The 17544-nt window shown below is 38.3% G+C and overlaps 1 protein-coding gene across 3 annotated transcripts in view; it reads right to left on the minus strand.

Moving 5' to 3' along the window:
* LOC103543941 (gasdermin-C-like) overlaps positions 1–8510 on the minus strand; it is an 88186-nt gene extending 79676 nt beyond the window's left edge. For all 3 annotated transcript variants that reach the window (XM_070630948.1, XM_070630947.1, XM_070630946.1), the window contains exon 1: positions 8105–8510. The gene's annotated coding sequence lies outside the window, so the exon portion shown is untranslated. The remainder of the gene's footprint in view (positions 1–8104) is intronic.
* Between the last annotated feature and the right edge of the window lie 9034 nt (positions 8511–17544).

Below are 17544 nucleotides of genomic sequence, written 5' to 3' on the forward strand. Positions count from 1 at the left end.
ATAACAAGCATCTTTTCCGATCATAATGCTATAAGGCTAGAGATTAATTACAAGAAAAAAGCTGAGAAAGGCACAAAGATGTGGAGACTAAACAATACACTACTGAACAAGCAATGGATCATTGAAGAAATTAAAGAAGAAATCAAAAAATACCTGGAAACAAATGAAAATGATAGCATGCCATACCAGCTCATATGGGGGTACAGCAAAATCTGTATTAAGAGGAAAATTCATCACAATACAGGCACATCTTAACAAAAAGAAAAATCCCAAATAAGCAATCTTAAACAACACCTAACTGAACTAGAGGAAAAAGAACAAATAAAGCCCAAAGTCAGCAGAAGGAGAGAAATAATAAAAATCAGAGCAGAAATAAATACTACTGAAACGAAAAAGGCAGTAGAAAGGATCAATGAAACAAAGAGCTGGTTCTTTGAAAAGATAAATAAAATTGACAAACCCCTAGCCAGACTTACACAGAAAAGAAGGGAGAAAGCTCAAATAAACAAAATCAGAAATGAAAGAGGAGATATAACAACAGACTCTGCAGAAATACAATGGATTATAAGAGAATACTACAAAAAACTATATGCCAACAGAATGGATAACCTAGAGGAAATGGATAAATTCTTGGACCCCTACAATCTCCCAAAGCTCACTTAAGAAGAGGCAGACAATTTGAACAGACCAATCACAAGGAAAGAGATTGAAACAGCAATCAAAAACATCCCAAAGAATAAAACCCAAGGACCAGATGGCTTTCCTGGGGAATTCCATCAAACTTTCAGAGGGGATTTAATACCTATCCTTTTCAAGCTATTCCAAAAAATTAGGGAGGATGGAACACTTCCTAACACATTCTATGAGGCCAACATCACGCTGATACCAAAGCCTGACAAGGACACCACGAAAAAAGAGAACTACAGGCCAATATCACTGATGAACATAGATGCAAAAATTCTAAACAAAATTTTGGCAACCAGAATTCATCAATTCATCAAAAGGATCACACATCATGATCAGGTGGGATTCATACCAGGGACACAGGGATGGTTCAACATCCGCAAATCAATCAACGTGATACACCACATCAAAAAACTGAGGAATAAAAACCACATGATCATCTCAATAGATGCAGAGAAGGCATTTGACAAGATCCAACAGCCAATTATGAAAAAAACTCTGAACAAAATGGGCATAGAAGGGAACTACCTCAACATAATAAAGGCCATCTATGACAAACCCACAGCCAACATCATACTCAATGGGCAAAAACTGAGCACCATCCCCCTGAAAACAGGAACGAGACAAGGATGCCCTCTATCACCACTCTTATTTAACATAGTACTGGAGGTCCTGGCCAGAGCAATCAGGCAAGAAAAAGGAATAAAAGGAATCCAAATAGGGAGGGAAGAAGTGAAACTCTCGCTGTTTGCAGACGACATGATCTTATATATAGAAAACCCCAAAAAATCCATTGGAAAACTGTTAGACGTAATCAACAAAGACAGCAAAGTTGCAGGGTACAAAATCAATTTGCGTAAATCAGTAGCATTTCTATATTCTAATAACCAACTAACAGAAAAAGAACTCAAGAACACAATTCCATTCACAATTGCAACAAAAGGAATAAAATACCTTGGGGTAAATTTAACTAAGGAAGTGAAGGACCTATATAATGAAAATTACAAGGCATTTCTGAGATAATTGGATGATGACATAAGGAGATAGAAAGACATTCCATGCACGTGGATTGGAAGAATAAACATAGTTAAAATGTCCGTTCTACCTAAAGCAATCTACAGATTCAACACTACCCCAATCAGAATCCCAATGACATTCTTTACAGAATTAGAACAAAGAATCCTAAAATTCATATGGGGCAACAAAAGACCCCAAATTGCTAAAGCAATGCTGAGAAAAAGGAACAAAACGGGAGGAATCACAATCCCTGACTTCAAAACACACTACAAAGCTACAGTAATCAAAACGGCATGGTACTGGTACAAAAACAGGTGCACAGATCAATGGAACAGAATTGAAAGCCCAGAAATAAAACCACACATCTATGGACAGTTTATTTTCGACAAATGAGCTGAGTGCATACAATGGAGAAAAGAAAGTCTTTTCAACAAATGGTGCTGGGAAAACTGGAAAGCCATATGTAAAAGAATGAAAATTGACCATTCTTTTTCACCATTCACCAAAATAAACTCAAAATGGATCAAAAACCTGAAGGTGAGACCTGAAACCATAAGGCTTCTAGAAGAAAACGTAGGCAGTACACTCTTTGACATCAGTATTAAAAGGATCTTTTTGGACACCATGTCTTCTCAGAGAAGGGAAACAATAGAAAGAATAAACAAATGGGACTTCATCAGACTAAAGAGCTTCTTCAAGGCAAATGAAAACAGGATGGAAACAAAAAACAACCCACTAACTGGGAAAATATATTTGCAAGTCATATATCTGACAAAGGCTTAATATCCATAATACATAAAGAACTCTCACAACTCAACGACAAAACATCAAACAACCCAATCAAAAAATGGGTTGGAGACATGAACAGACATTTCTCCAAAGAAGATATACGGATGGCCAATAGGCACATGAAAAGATGCTCATCATCGCTGATCATCAGGGAAATGCAAATCAAAACTACACTAAGATATCACCTTACACCCATTAGAATGACAAAAATATCTAAATCTAATAGTAACAAATGTTGGAGAGGTTGTGGAGAAAAAGGAACCCTCATACACTGCTGGTGGAAATGCAAACTTGTGCAGCCACTATGGAAAACAGTATGGAGATTCCTCAAAAAATTAAAAATAGAACTACCATATGATCCAGCCATTCCACTACTGGGTATCTATCCAAAGAGCTTGAAGTCAGCAATCCCAAAAGTCCTATGCACCCCAATGTTCATTGCAGCATTATTTACAGTAGCCAAGACATGGAAGCAACCTAAGTGTCCATCAACAGACGAATGGATAAAGAAGATGTGGTATATATATACAATGGAATACTACTCAGCTGTAAAACAGAACAAAATCATTCCATTTGCAATAACATGGATGGACCTTGAGGGAATTATGTTAAGTGAAATAAGCCACTTAGAGAAGGATAATCTGTGTATGACTCCACTCATATGAGGAATTTAAAAATGTGGACTAAGAGAACAGTTTAGTGGATACCAGGGGAAAGGTGGGGTGTGGGTGGGCACAAAGGGTGAAGTGGTGCACCTACAACACGAATGACAAACATTAATGTACAACTGAAATTTCACAAGATTGTAACCTATCATTAACTCAATAAAAAAATAAATAAATAAAATAAAATTATCCAGTCAGAGGAATAAAAAGAAAAAAATGAAAAAGAGTGAAGAATGTCTACCAGATTTGTGGGACATCATCAAGAGAACCAAGCAAGCATTATAAGAGGCCCAAAAGGAAAAGAGAGAAAGGAGAAAAAGCTTATTTAAAGAAATAATGGCTGAAAATTTCCAAAATCTGGGGAGGGATATGGACATCTAGATCCTTAAAGCACAAGGGTACACAAAATGGGATCAATGCAAAGAAGATTAAACCAAGACGCATTATATTGAAATTCTAAAAATTCAAAGACAGAGAGTTTTGAAAGTATAAGAGAAAAGTGATTCATTACATACAAGGGAACTCCAATAAGACTCTCAGTAAATTTCTCAGCAGAAACTTGCACACCAGGAGAGAACAGAATGATATGTTCAAAGAGCTGAAAGAAAAAAACTGCCAACCAAGAATACTGTACCTGGTAAAGCTGTCCTTCAGAAATGAGAGAGAAATAAGACCTTCCCAGACAAACGAAAACTGAGGGAGTTGATCACCACCATACCTGCCTTAATAGAAATGCTAAAGGGAGCTCTTCAAGCTGAAATGAAAGGACTCTAATTAGTAAGATAAAAACATATGAAAGAATAAACTCACTGGTAAAAGTAAGTATATTGTCAAATTCAGAATACTGTAATATTTTAATACGGGTGAGTAAATCACTTTTAACTCAGTATAAATGTTAAAAGACAAACGTATTAAAAATAACTAGAGCTAGCCCTAGTAACGTAGTGGTTAAGTTTGGCATGCTTACTTTGGGGGCCCAGGTTCAGTTCCACACCACTTGTCAGTGGCCATCCTGTAGTGGCCACTCACATAAAAAAAGAAGATTGACAACAGATGTTAGCTCAGAGCAAATCTTCCTCAGAGAAAAATAAAAATAAAATAAATAAATAACTATAGCTATAATATTTGTTAATGGGTACACAATATAAAAATATGCAAATTGTGGCATCAATAGCATAAAATGTGGGGAAAATAAAAGGGGTAGAGTTTTTATATATGATTGAAGTAGAATGGACAGTTATAAGTATAAGATGTCTTATATAAGCCTCATGGTAACCACAGAGAAAAAACCTCTAGGGGCTGGCCCCGTGGCTGAGTGGTTAAGTTCACGCCCTCTGCTTCAGCAGCCCAGGGTTTCACCAGTTCATATCCTGGGTACAGACATGGCACCACTTGTCAGGCCATGCTGAGGCAGCATTCCACATGCCACAACTAGAAGGACCCACAACTAAAAATATACAACTATGTACCAGGGGGATTTGGGGAGAAAAAGCAGGCGAAAAAAAGAAGATTGGCAATGGTTGTTAGCTCAAGTGCCAATCTTTAAAAAAAAAAAAAAAAAAAAGTCTAGCAGATACACAAAAGATAAAGAAAAAGGAATGAAAACAAACTTCTACAAAATATCACCAAATCATAAAGGAAGACAGCAAGAAAAGAAGAACGGAACAAAGGAAAAATAAGGCAGTCAGAAAACAATTAACAAAATGACAATAGTAAATCTTATTTATCAGCAATTACTTTAAATGCAAACGGATTGAATCCTCTAATCAAAGGACACAGAGGTGCTGAATGGATTGAAAAAACAACATCCAACAATATGGTGTCTACAAGAGATTCACTTTAAGGACACACAGAGACTAAAAACAAAGGGATGAAAATATATATTCCATGCAAATGGTAACCAAAAGAGAGCAGGGATGACTATATTTACATCATACATATTGAAATTTAAGTCAAAAACTGTCATGAGTGACAAATAAGGTCATTATATAATGATCAAGGGGACAATTCATCAAGAGGATGTAACAATTGTAAATATATATGCACACAACATTGGAGCACCTACATATATAAAGCAAGTATTAACAGAACTGAAGGCAAAAATAGACAGCAGTACAATAATAGTATGAGATCTCAATATCCATCTTTCAACAATTAATAGATAATCCAGACAGGAAATCAATAAAGAAACAGAGGACTTGAACAAAACTAAAGACCAAATGGGCCTAAAAACATACACAGAATTTTCTATCCAACAGCAGCAGAATATACATTATTTTCAATTGTACACAGATAGTTCTCCAGGATAGAGCATATGTTAGGCCACAAAATAAGTCTTAATGAATTTAAGAAGATGAAAATCATATCAAATATCTTTTAAAACCATAATAGTATGAAACTAAAAATCAATAGCAGGACGAATATTGGAAAATTCACAAATATGTGGAAATTAAACCACACACTCTGAAACAACCAATGGGTCAAAGAAGAATCAAAAGGGAAATCAGAAAACATCTTGAGAGAAACAAAAATGGAAACAAAACAACATACCAAGACATATGAGATGCAGCAAAAGCAGTTCTAAGAGGGAATTTTATAGTGATAAATGCCAACATTAAGAAAAAAGAAAGATCTCAAATAATCTACTTTACACCTCAAAGAACTAGAAAAAGAAGAACAAACTAAACTCAAAGTTAGCATATGGAAGGAAATAATAAAGATTAGAGCAGAAATAGATGAAAGAGAGACTAGAAAAACAACAGAAAGGATCAACAAAATTAAAATAAAATGAAGTCTATTTTTAAAAGAGTTAGATTGGCAAAAGGGTTTAAATTAACATTGCAAAGTTTTCAGAGTTTACTTGTTTCTTAGCTTCATAGAGGGGGGTGATGAAGGCTCGGAAGTGGTCTGGCAGTCAATCAGTAGAGATAATAAGTGATGGTTGAATTAAAGAGATATTTTCTTATATGTTTCCTTCCTAACAAACCTATAACAGCTAGCTAAGAAGTTCCTGGGGCTGGCCCCATGGCAGAGTGGTTAAATTCACATGCTCCACTTTGGTGGCCCAGGGTTTCACTGGTTCAGATCCTGGGCACGGAACTATCACCACTCATCAAGCCATGTTGAGGCAGTGTCCCACATAGCAGACCAGCAACTAGAATATACAGCCATGTACTGGGGGGCTTTAGGGAGAAGAAAAAAAAGAAAAAGAAAAGAGGAAGATTGGCAACAGATGTTAGCTCAGGGCCAACCTTTAAAAAAAGAAAAGAAAAGAAGTTCCCAATTTTCCAATGTTCTGCTAATTTCCATGATAATAAAACTTTCAGAATCTCAGGGGGAAAAAAAACCTAAACAAAATATTGGCAAACTCAACCCATAAATGTCTTTAGAAAATCATGTGTTTATTCCAATAAAGGCAAGAATCATTTACTTCTAAAATATCTAGTACTATAACTTACACATTTACATATTAATGGACAAACTATGTGATCATTGCAGGAAATGTAAGAAAATCATTTGATAAAGCTCCCATTTATGATTTTTTTAATTGAGCAGATTTGGAATTTAGGGACTTTTTCACTGAATTTGATAATAGAATGCATCAAAACTCTGCAGCAAACGTCAAATTAATGGTGCAACACTAGCAATATTCCTTTAAAGATGGAAATAATACAATGGTGTTCATTCCTACCACTGCCATTCAATAATCTTCCGGAGGTTCTATCCATCACAGTGATAAAAGGGGAATAAATGAGAAGAACGAGATCTGAAAGGAACATCAAAACTGTTACTATTCACAGATGATACATTTATGTACAAGACACGGGAATCAAAAGATAAATTATTAGGATAGTCAGAATTCAGTAAGGTTGCTAGATATAAGATCAATATCAAAAATCAATAGTGTTCCTGAATACCAGCAATAAACAATAGAGAATGCAACTAAGAAAGGGAGTGAACTAAATAGATTTGTGATACAAAACGACCCCTCAGTCTGAAAGGGGGCAACAGTGGATGAAGGTAGCCTAGTTATGAAGCTGTTTATGGCAATGTTTCAGGTGAGAGATAACAGCAGCTTACACCAGGATGATGAGTAAGGAGATGCTATAAAATCAAACGGAGTCAGTGGTAGCTTTTGTGGGAGCATGAGTAAGAGGGAGAGATAAAGAAAGATTTCCTGGTCTCTGGCTTGGTAGCTGGATGATGGCAGCGCCATTTTCTTGAGTAAGGGAACACTGAAAGGAGACCTGTTTGAAGAGGAAGAAAATAACTCATATTTGGATATGTTGATTTTGAGATCCAAGAAGAGATTAAAATAGATCAGCACTCAGAATAGAGAACTGCCCTGGAGATAAAAATGTTTGAGCTATCTGTGCATAGGTGGAAATTGAAACTTGAGTGTAAATGAAGTCATGAACCTGAATATGTAATAGCTAGACAGGGAAAAGTGTTCATGGAATTTTACAGAGCTCGTTGAATGAGACCAGTCCGTTTAAATTGCTCCCTTCTGTGCAAATAGGACTAGGATTTCCCAGTTATGTAGAATTCAGTTTTTGAACATTCATTGAGTGGCTGAAAAGAGAAAGAATATTCAATAGTTCATGTAAAAGCCATGATGTGACCATTTCAACTCTGTCTAGGGTGGGCCACAGAAGAGATCAGTGGACAACAGCGAATTACAGAAACTAAAGAAGATCCTCTAAGACTGAGCAGGATAAGGATGTAACAAAGATACCTCCCTGAGCCTCACATGCTTACATGTTGTTATCAGGAATTCTCCTTTATTAAGGAGAACTTCAGGAAGAATTGCTGCCTTCTTTTTGGGACAAATTATGCAAAAAAACAATACCAAACCCTCTATTCATTCTACAAATCCATCCTGAACATTTCTGTCTCTGACCATAGTATCATCTCTTCTTATTCATCCTTGAACCCCAGTTAGAACTTACCAGATTGTATATTGTTTTGTCTTATAGAGAAAGATTCCAATTGAGTAGGCCTCCTTCCAGTCCTCAGACCTCCTGATATCAAGCAAAGTTTCCCAGACAAACTCCAGAGAACAGATAAATGTGACTCTGCTCACAGAGTTTTCCTTCCACCAACAGATCCCAAACTCAATTTCCAATGCAATATCCTGGAAAAACAAGCATAGAATCACCCGTCTTCTCTTCCAGGAGACCAAGTCGAGAGCCGAGTTCTGGATCACAGAATCTTAGCTCTCAAGTCCTTCCCCTCCAAAAGTCTATGGACCAGAATGAGGCAACATTTGATTATATATACGCTAGGCATTCCCAGAGCAGAGTAGAGAGATCTCTTCAGAAGCAATGCTCTTCTCCTGATGCAAAGAGAACTGTCTCAACAAGTCTTTGATTTGTAGATTTCATTGTGGCTGAAACAACTTATCTGGCTCATGTTCCCTCTTAAAGGCGGTGTATGTAAAATGCAACTGAGGATCAGCAAGAAAGGTAGAAGTAAGATTCAAGATGCCAGGGCCCTGGGGAGAGCCTCTGAACTGCCTAGTTGTGGGGATCTGTACAAGAGGAATTAACATTTTTAACACCTTGTTGTGTCAAGTGCTATGCACATGTTATATAATCCAATCTTACAAGAATATTTATCTTTAAGATAAATAAAAGAAGATTTTTAAAGAGAACAAAAACAACTTGCCCCAAACCCATTCTCCTTCCACTTACTGCCTGTAGACTTACAGGATTAAACAAAATGCTTACAGCAGCGGAAAACTAAATGACCAGGAAGGCCACCATTGCAGGTTTTTGTAATATCCTGGGACTGGCACTTGAAAACACAATTCCTTTCAGTTGACAGTATTTCACAAGGCATTTGTTTCACTTTTTTCTTCCTTTCAATATTCACAAAAGTCTCATGCCCACCCTTCTCCATCTGGGGAATTTGACATCCACTGCATTCAGGACACAGATCACAGTGAGCCTTCTCCATGACGCCACTGGACCAAAAGATTTACCAAAATTGAGTTTTACTTTCTAAAATGTGCATTGTAGAAACAATAGACTTGAAATGAAAAGTTTTAATCACATATACACTCTTACACATGCCCACATTCCAAGGGCCCTGCCCTGCTGTCTGATAATCTAGAAACAGAAAATTAACTTCACTCCTTGGGAACCATGAGTCCAGTGAACTCTGAGTTTCTTTATTGACAAATAAAAATGGCAAGTAATAGGATATATTGGAGTATATGAGGAAGCCATTTTGTGTAAATCTAATTCGGCCTGACCTTGTCTTTCCAAAAGGGCCTGACCGAGGCCATTGAGCATGCATTGTACATCTGCTGTAGAGATTCCCTATGGCAAGAGCAAAGGCCCTTGAGATAAAGGTGCAACTTCTCTCCCCCTCCCAATGTTGGCATCTCATTAAAGATTAAGCATCTTTCTTTAGGCTGGGAACCGATTGCAGCACTCATCTGTGACCGCCCAGCCCAAGGAACACACCTGCCACTCCGCAGCATTCACTGAGACAGCAGACCTATCTGCCATTTCCATCAATCGCTGTGCTGACAGAGCAGCCTCGTGACTATTGTAAAAGGGACATTTCAATCATATGTGAAACATACTCTTTGAGGGTATATAACCACCCTGTGTACCCCCACTTCTTTGGAGTGCTCTGTTCCTTTGTGGAAAGACTCTACTGGGTTATAATCCTCAGATTTAAGCTCAGAATAAACTCACCCAAATTTTCATTTATAGATTGGTTATGGGTTATTTTCATCGACAGTTCTTGGTGTAGTCAGCAGGATTTCAGAGAAACCCCCCCAGAGGCCACCTGGAATCTACACTGAACTGGCATTCGGTACCAATAAGGGCCCATTGAGCCCCCCGGGTCACTGCATTCTTCAGGTGACCTTGGTGAGTTCTCCTGAAACCCGGACCTCCTTATTTTAAGTTGACCGTCCAAGAGTTTATATGAGCTGGGTAAGGTCTTAAGACTAGAGGTTTTGAGGGGTACCAGTACATTTCCTAGGTGGAGAAAAACCTAGAGGGAATTCCTAAGCCATGGGAGCTTAGAGGGAGCTTGGAGTGAGCTGGGTTGGTTGTCCTTTTAATTTGGCTTTAAATTGGAAAGAATTGTGTTTATAAAGTCTGAACAAACTGCTTCATAGAGAAATGAGAGACTGAACGTGTTCAGCTCTGAAGAAAAGGGACACTTGCTCCTCCTGGCCTTTATCAAAAGGCGCCCTTAGGTGACTAAGGACCTCAGCAGGAGTGTCAGAGAATCAATCCTCGAGACATGCAGCGGCCCCGTAGGGAACTCCACTCTCATTCATGGTAATTAATTACAAGCTGGTCCAGGGACGCACACATAAGTGCTGGTCACCCGTGCTCTGAGCCCCATGGTGGTTTTAGACTGCCGGAGGAGAAACCAAGGCACGTAAGAGAGTGTTTACAACCTTTCTATAGGGAGTAACACTCATAAGCTGCACACTTCTGAGCCACTACACTGTCCTTAGAAGTTGTTCAGACCTTATTTAAAAAAAAAAAAAAAACAGACAAGCAAAAAGAAAATGGGAAACCGTGCTTCTAAAGCCGGCCAGCTCCCAGATGGACAACCTCCCACTGGGACTCCAGCTGGTTTCATGTATAATGCGTATGGAAACAATGCTTACAAGTATTTAACAAAATGGGAAGGATTAACTAAGAATGACTTATGTCTTAAATGGCCAAAGTGGGGAACATTGGATATCTCAAAGCTACTGTATTTGCGTGCACAAGTAGAAAGAGCTGTAGCTGCCCCTGATGCAGGAAGGGTTAATAATCCCTGGAAAAGGTTTGCCAACAAACTGTGACCCAGAGGTGAGAAGGCCAGTTAGCCAATGACGGGTAAGACCTCCAGGGGGAGGCAACCTAAGCCAGGCATCGGTCGCCCAGGGGCACAGATGGAGACAGGATATCGATATTGGGAGCAGGAGGAGCCATTGCCTATGAGGCTTTTCCTCTTGTGAGATAAAAATATACGAGCACAGCAATAACATGATAACATCAAAACAGAGGCCGAGGGAGGGTCCCTTGAGAAATCACTAAGAATTCTTGGCATTTGCTAATTACTTCATCCAGAACACCTGTGTATGTTTAACAGATGTAAGCTATGTATATATTGAAACACTGGTTATAATAAACTCAGAGTGGCCATCAGCCCTCTCCGCATCTATCCTGATGTGTACATCGGATTGTGACACTGACAAGAGCCAGCTCTAAAACTAAAGCAAAAGAATGGGAAGCTTATTATGATTGGTATTTAGAGGCTTCAAAACATAATAATGATAAAATGAATTCTTTACAGGAGACTAACCATAAATTGGCAGAGACTGTATCTGAATTAAAAAAGGATAAGAAGTCAGAAACCGTCCCACCCCGCTTATCTCTTCCATCTCCTCTGCAGCTGCCTTTGGAATCTCAGAGCTCATCTCCTTCTTCTCCCTCGGCACCCTTACAATTTCTAAAGAGCTCTATTCCATTGCCTTAAAGTAAGCGCTTACAAAAAGTTTTTCTGAATAGAACTAACCCAAATGTCTTTAAAGTTTATGATGTGGATTTTCAAGGTATGAATTAGGGCTGCCCCAGGGAGAGAAGCCCAGGGCATCCTCACCTACATGCCCATCTATATGACCAGATTCGTATCTAAAGTTATATGGCCGCACGATAACCAAACCCCATCTGCACTGAAATCATTTAATGACTTTTTACATCATCCCTTGCTACAGGAACCCCAATGGGGGAATTTTCAAGGTAATGGCTCCTTTTCTTTCATCTCTCTTAGAGTTACAATGGCCATTTTCGTCTCCTTTTGAGCTTTGCAACCGGGAAACAAAGAAATCTTTAAAGAGTCAAAGGCTCCACCCCTGGGAGCCCCAACTTTGGGTTTCCGGGCCTGATCACCCCGGCGACCCCAAGTGGGGTGCCCTCTCTTGATGGTTGACTCATTGAGTATTTTAGTCACCTACTGAGTCAGTTACGAGGGTAGGAGACTTGTGATTTATTCTGTGAACTGTCCTGCTGGGGTCGTGTGCCCTGCACAGGAACTGTTGTGTGACTCTTATCTTGATAACCCTCTGGAAGAGGCCATGAGGGTGAGGTCTGATCTCTTCTTTTCCTTTCTTTATCTGTTTTGTTCATCATCTCTTCTGTTGTCACCAAGTCGAGGTTAAGTTCAGAGTGAACCTGACCAGAACCTGGACCTTCTGTAAAATCGAAAACTTGGGTTTCTCTGTGCCTTTATGATGCGGTTGGACAGGTAGATCAACCTAAAATGTCATTCAAGTTACAATCCAGTTTCTGGGAAATCAAGAGCAACTGTCCTTAGAAAATCCTTGCAAGACTGGAAATACAGCTCTAGAGGCAGTTCAGATTCCACCCAGTTCCTTTATCTCAAAAAGGATTATCACCTCCCCGCTCCAGGAATATTACCTAGCCCATCACTAATTCCTAAGAGTGAAGAAAAAAAAAACAGAGGGGGAGGAAAAAACAGGTTCCAAATTCTTTTTGGTAACAATCCTGAGTTCTGCTAAGTTAAGTGATAAAAATCTGAGTATCTGGGTCATTTTTGGATTGGATAGAACACAAACATTGCTAAACATCTAAATTTATCTACTTTTCGCTTTTTATTGCAGAGATGCTAAAAGTCTTTGGGTCTTTTACTGTAAAGTGATGTGTTCCTAGAAATTATGAAGTGTTTAGAATGCTGATATAAAAGACAATTCATAATTGCTTACCTTTTGTCTGTTAATGGTTAAAAGTTCTAATTAACATATATAATTATAGCTATTGGAAATCAATAAGGAAAACAGTTCTGCATTCAAGGAAAGTTAAAATGTATGTTTTCAGTAAAGAAGGTATAAAGAATGGAAGTATTTTTGTTTGTTCGGTTAAGAAAGATAAATTTGTCCTAATGTACTAGAAGGGAAGAAAGCAAGCATGGGACAAATTCTGAATGTAACAAGAAAGTTGTAGAAGGTTTGTGAAGGAGAAATTCAGAAAGGAATTTTATGCCTGGTCAAGTTAACTAAGATTAAAGTAAATCCAATTAAGTAAATGGGTTTTAATATGAAAAAGTAAACTGGTACAAAAACTAGAATTTAGCTTTCTCTCTTAAAAGGATAATTTTCTTAAACTCTTAGTCTGCTCTTGATAAAGAAATTATAAAAGGTTTTTCCTTCTGAGTAAGTTTACGAAAGATCTATGTTTGGTTGTATCTATGTTTATGTTTCCTTGGTGCAAAAAGACAGAGGTCTCTCTATTAAGGTTTTTTTTGCTGTTGATACCTAAGCATTGTTTCACAGCGACCGTTGTTTAAATAAGTGTTTTAAAAATCTTTTGACATTTTTGACAAGCTTCTCTCTCAAAAAAAAAAAAAAATTCAATTGCTAAGTAAAGTTTTTCCTTTGACCTGGATGAAGGAGGAGAATTTCTCTGAGGATTTTCAGAGGGCCCCTGGGACTTCACAGAGAAATTTGTGCTCTCTTCCTATAAGATGGAAGATTCTAAACTAATTAGGCTTATTTGGTCTGTTAAATTACCTTGGAAGCATTGTCAGATAAGCGATGATAATCTTGCCTAGTTGGTATTATGTGGGTAAATGTTACTGATATAAGTGTTTTGAAAATTATGTAACATTCCTAAAATTCTGATCTTTCCTGGTTATCAGTCATAAGTCTAATTATTAGTTTAACATGTTGTATATCACAGAAATAATAAGCTTTTCTGTCAATTGCCATTTTTAAGTCTTTCGTTATTTACAGTCAGTTGTTTTACTCTGATGCTTTTTTGCTTTTGCAAATATGTCTCATCTTCAGAGGAATTCATGGAAAAGACTCTGACACTTACTCTGGATTACAGTTTTCTGATAAACTTTCAGATCATAGAACTGAACTGACAAATAAAAATGGCAAGCAATAGGATATATCGGAGAATATGAGGAAGCCATTTGGTATAGACCTAATTCTGCCTGAGCTTGCCTTTCCAAAAGGGCCTGACTGTGGCTGTTGAGCATGCATTGTATATCTGTTTTAGATATTCCCTACGGCAAGAACAAAGGCCCTTGAGATAAAGGTGGCAACTTCCCTCCCCCTCCCAATGTAGGCATCTCCTTAAGGATTGAACATCTTTCCTTAGGCTTGAAACTGATTGCTGCGCTCACCTGTGACCGCCCAGCTCAAGACAATAGACTTGCCTCCTGCTACTACCTCCGAGAGAGCAGACCCACTACCTGCTGTGTCCATCAAGCGCTGTGCTGACAGGGCAATCTTGTGACTATTGTGGGAGGGACATTTCAATCATATGTGAAACGTCCTGCTTGGGGGTATATAACCACTCTGTACACCTCACTTCCTTGGTGCCCTTTCTTCCTTTGGGAAGAAAGCCCCCAGGCCATGGTCCTCAGATTTCAGCTCAGAATAAACTCACCCAAATTTTCATTTATAGATTGGTTATGGATTATTTTCGATGACAGTTCTTGGCATAGTCGTGGCAGGATTTCAGAGAAACCCCCCGGAGGCCACCTGGAATCTACACTAAACCGGCATTCGGTACCAATAAGGGCTCATTGAGCCCCCCCCCCCCCCCAGATCACTGTATTCTTCAGGTGACCCTGGTGAGTCCTCCTGAAACCCGGAACTCCTTAAGTTGATGGTCCAAGAGTTTATATGAGCTGGGTAAGGTCTTAAGACTAGAGATTTGAGGGGTACCAGTACAGTTCCTAGGCCAGAGGAGCCTAGAGGGAAGTTCCTAGGCCAGAGGAGCCTAGAGGAACTTGGGAGTGAATGGGAAAGGCTGACGTTTTTAATTTGGCTTTAAATTGGAAAGAATTGTGTTTATAAAGTCTGAACAAACTGCTTCATAGAGAAATGAGAGACTGAACGTGTTCAGCTCTGAAGAAAAGGGACACTTGCTCCTCCTGGCCTTTACCAAAAGGCGCCCTTAGGTGACTAAGGACCTCAGTGGGAGTGTCAGAGGATCAATTCTCGCGACGTGCAGTGGTCCCATGGGGAACTCCACTCTCATTCACGGTGATTAATTACAGGCTCGTCCGGGGACACGCACATAAGGGCTGGTCACCCTGCACTCCTAGCTCCCATGGCGGTATTAGGCGGCCCGAGGGAAAAACCGAAGCACGTAAGAGAGTGTTTACGACCTTTCTATAGGTAGTAACACTCACAAGCAGCACACTTTCTGACCCACGACATTGTCTTTAGAAGTTGTTCGGATTTTATAACAAAACAATATTAAAAGAGAAGCGGGAAATCGAGCTTCTAAAACAGCTCGATCAGTTCCCGAATGGGCAGCCTTTCCTCCAGACCAGTTGGCTTCATGCTGTGATTGCAATTGCTTAACAAAGGGGGATCCCAAGCCAGATTGCTAAGACCAAAAGAAAGAAAGAAAGAGGAAAAAAACTGGGAAAACAAGGTTTTTCACCGCAGTCTGCTATGAGAACACCAAAGTCAAATGTAAGGAAAATGTTTGTCTATATGTCTGTCTGTCTGTGTGTGTCTATATATGTTACAAAAGTTTTTATATTTTACCTCCAGATGGTACAATTTCTAAAGAGCTCCATTCAATTGACTTAAAGTAAGCACTTACAAAAAGTTTTTCTAAAAGTTCTAACCAAAATGTCTTTCAAGTTAACATGATATAGGTTAATCTTTGGTTAATGAAAGTTTAAGTTGTTGGTTTGATTGAAAAGGCATGTCCTCAAAAGTTGTTGGTATTTGAATATGATGCAGATATGCAGCCTGGGTTTACTAGTCAAATAAGCTCATGTTGTCTGTTAGAAATTCGTCAGCAAAATAATAGCTTTAAATGACAGCTGTTTGTCTAATGTCTCATGAAGTTTTTGTGGGTAATCTGAACATAATTGTTGGGAACAAATGATTTAAATAGACAAAAGTGGGTAAAATAACTGTTTTATGGTCTGTATACTTGGGAAAAAACAGCTTCCAAATTCTTTTTGGTAACTTAAAACTTTAGAGTTTTGCTAAGTTAAGTTAAATGATGAAAATCTGAGTATCTGGGTCATTTTTGGATTGGATAGAACACAAACATTGCTAAACATATCTAAGTTATCTACTTTTGGCTTCTTATTGCAGAGAGGTGAAGAGTCTTTGGGTGTTTTACTGTAAAGTGTGGCGTGTTTCTAGAAATTATGAAAAGTGTTTAGAATGCTGGGATAAAAGACAATTTGTAATTGCTTACCTTTTTAGTGTTTGCTATGGTTTGCTAAAGGTTAAAGAGTTCTAATATATGTGATTAAAGCTGCTAGAAATTAATAAGAAAAACAGCTCTGTATTCAAGGAAAGTAAGGTGTAAGTTTTCAGTAAAGAAGGTATAAAAAGAATGGAAATTTTGGGGCTGGCCCCGTGGCTGAGTGATTAAGTTCACGCACTCCGCTGCAGGCGGCCCAGTGTTTTGTTGGTTCAAATCCTTGGTGCGGACATGGCACTGCTCATCAAACCACGCTGAGGCAGCATCCCACATGCCACAACTAGAAGGACCCACAACGAAGAATATACAACTATGTACCTGGGGGCTTTGGGGAGAAAAAGGAAAAAATAAAATCTTTTTTTAAAAAAAAGAAAGAATGGAAATTTTGTTTGGTTGGTTAAGAAAGATAAATTTGTCCTAAAGTACTAGGAGGAAAAAAAAAAAAGGACCTGGGACAAATTCTGAAGGCAAAAAGAAAGTTGTAGAAGGTTTGTGAAGGAGAAATTCTGAAAGGAGTTTTATGCCTGGTCAAGTTGGCTAAGATTAAAATAAATCCAACTAAGTGAATGAGTTTTAGTGTTAAAAATAAGCTGGTGCAGAAATTAAAATTTGACTTTCTCTTTTAAAAGGATAATTTTCTTAAACTCTTAGTCTGCTCTTGATAAGGAGATTATAAAAGGTTTTTCCTTCTGAGTAAGTTTACAGAAGATCTATGTTTTGTTAAGGTAATTTCCTAGGTGCAAAAAGACAGAGGTCTCTCTATTAAGGTTTTTTTGGTTTTTTTTTTTTTGCTGTTGTCACTTTGATTAAATATTGTGAGCCTTGTTTCATTGACCCTTGTTTTACAATGACAGGATCAGCATCCTCTTGATCTTGTTTAAGTGTTTAAAAATCTTTTGATATTTTTGACAAGCTTCTCCCTCAAACAAATAGTCAAGTCCAAATAAAGGTTTTCCTTTGACCTGGATGAAAGAAGAGAATTTCTCTGAGGATTTTCAGAGGGCCCCTTGGACTTATCAAAGAAATTTGTTCTCTCTTCCTATAAAGGAGGCATACTAATTAGGCTTGTTTGGAAAGCTAAATTGCATGAGAAGCATTGTCAAGTAAATGATAATAAACCTCAGGTTATATTGTGTAGGTAAACGTTATTCACTATTTTA

Source organism: Equus przewalskii, chromosome 8, assembly GCF_037783145.1.
Source record: "Equus przewalskii isolate Varuska chromosome 8, EquPr2, whole genome shotgun sequence".
NCBI lineage: Eukaryota > Metazoa > Chordata > Mammalia > Perissodactyla > Equidae > Equus > Equus przewalskii.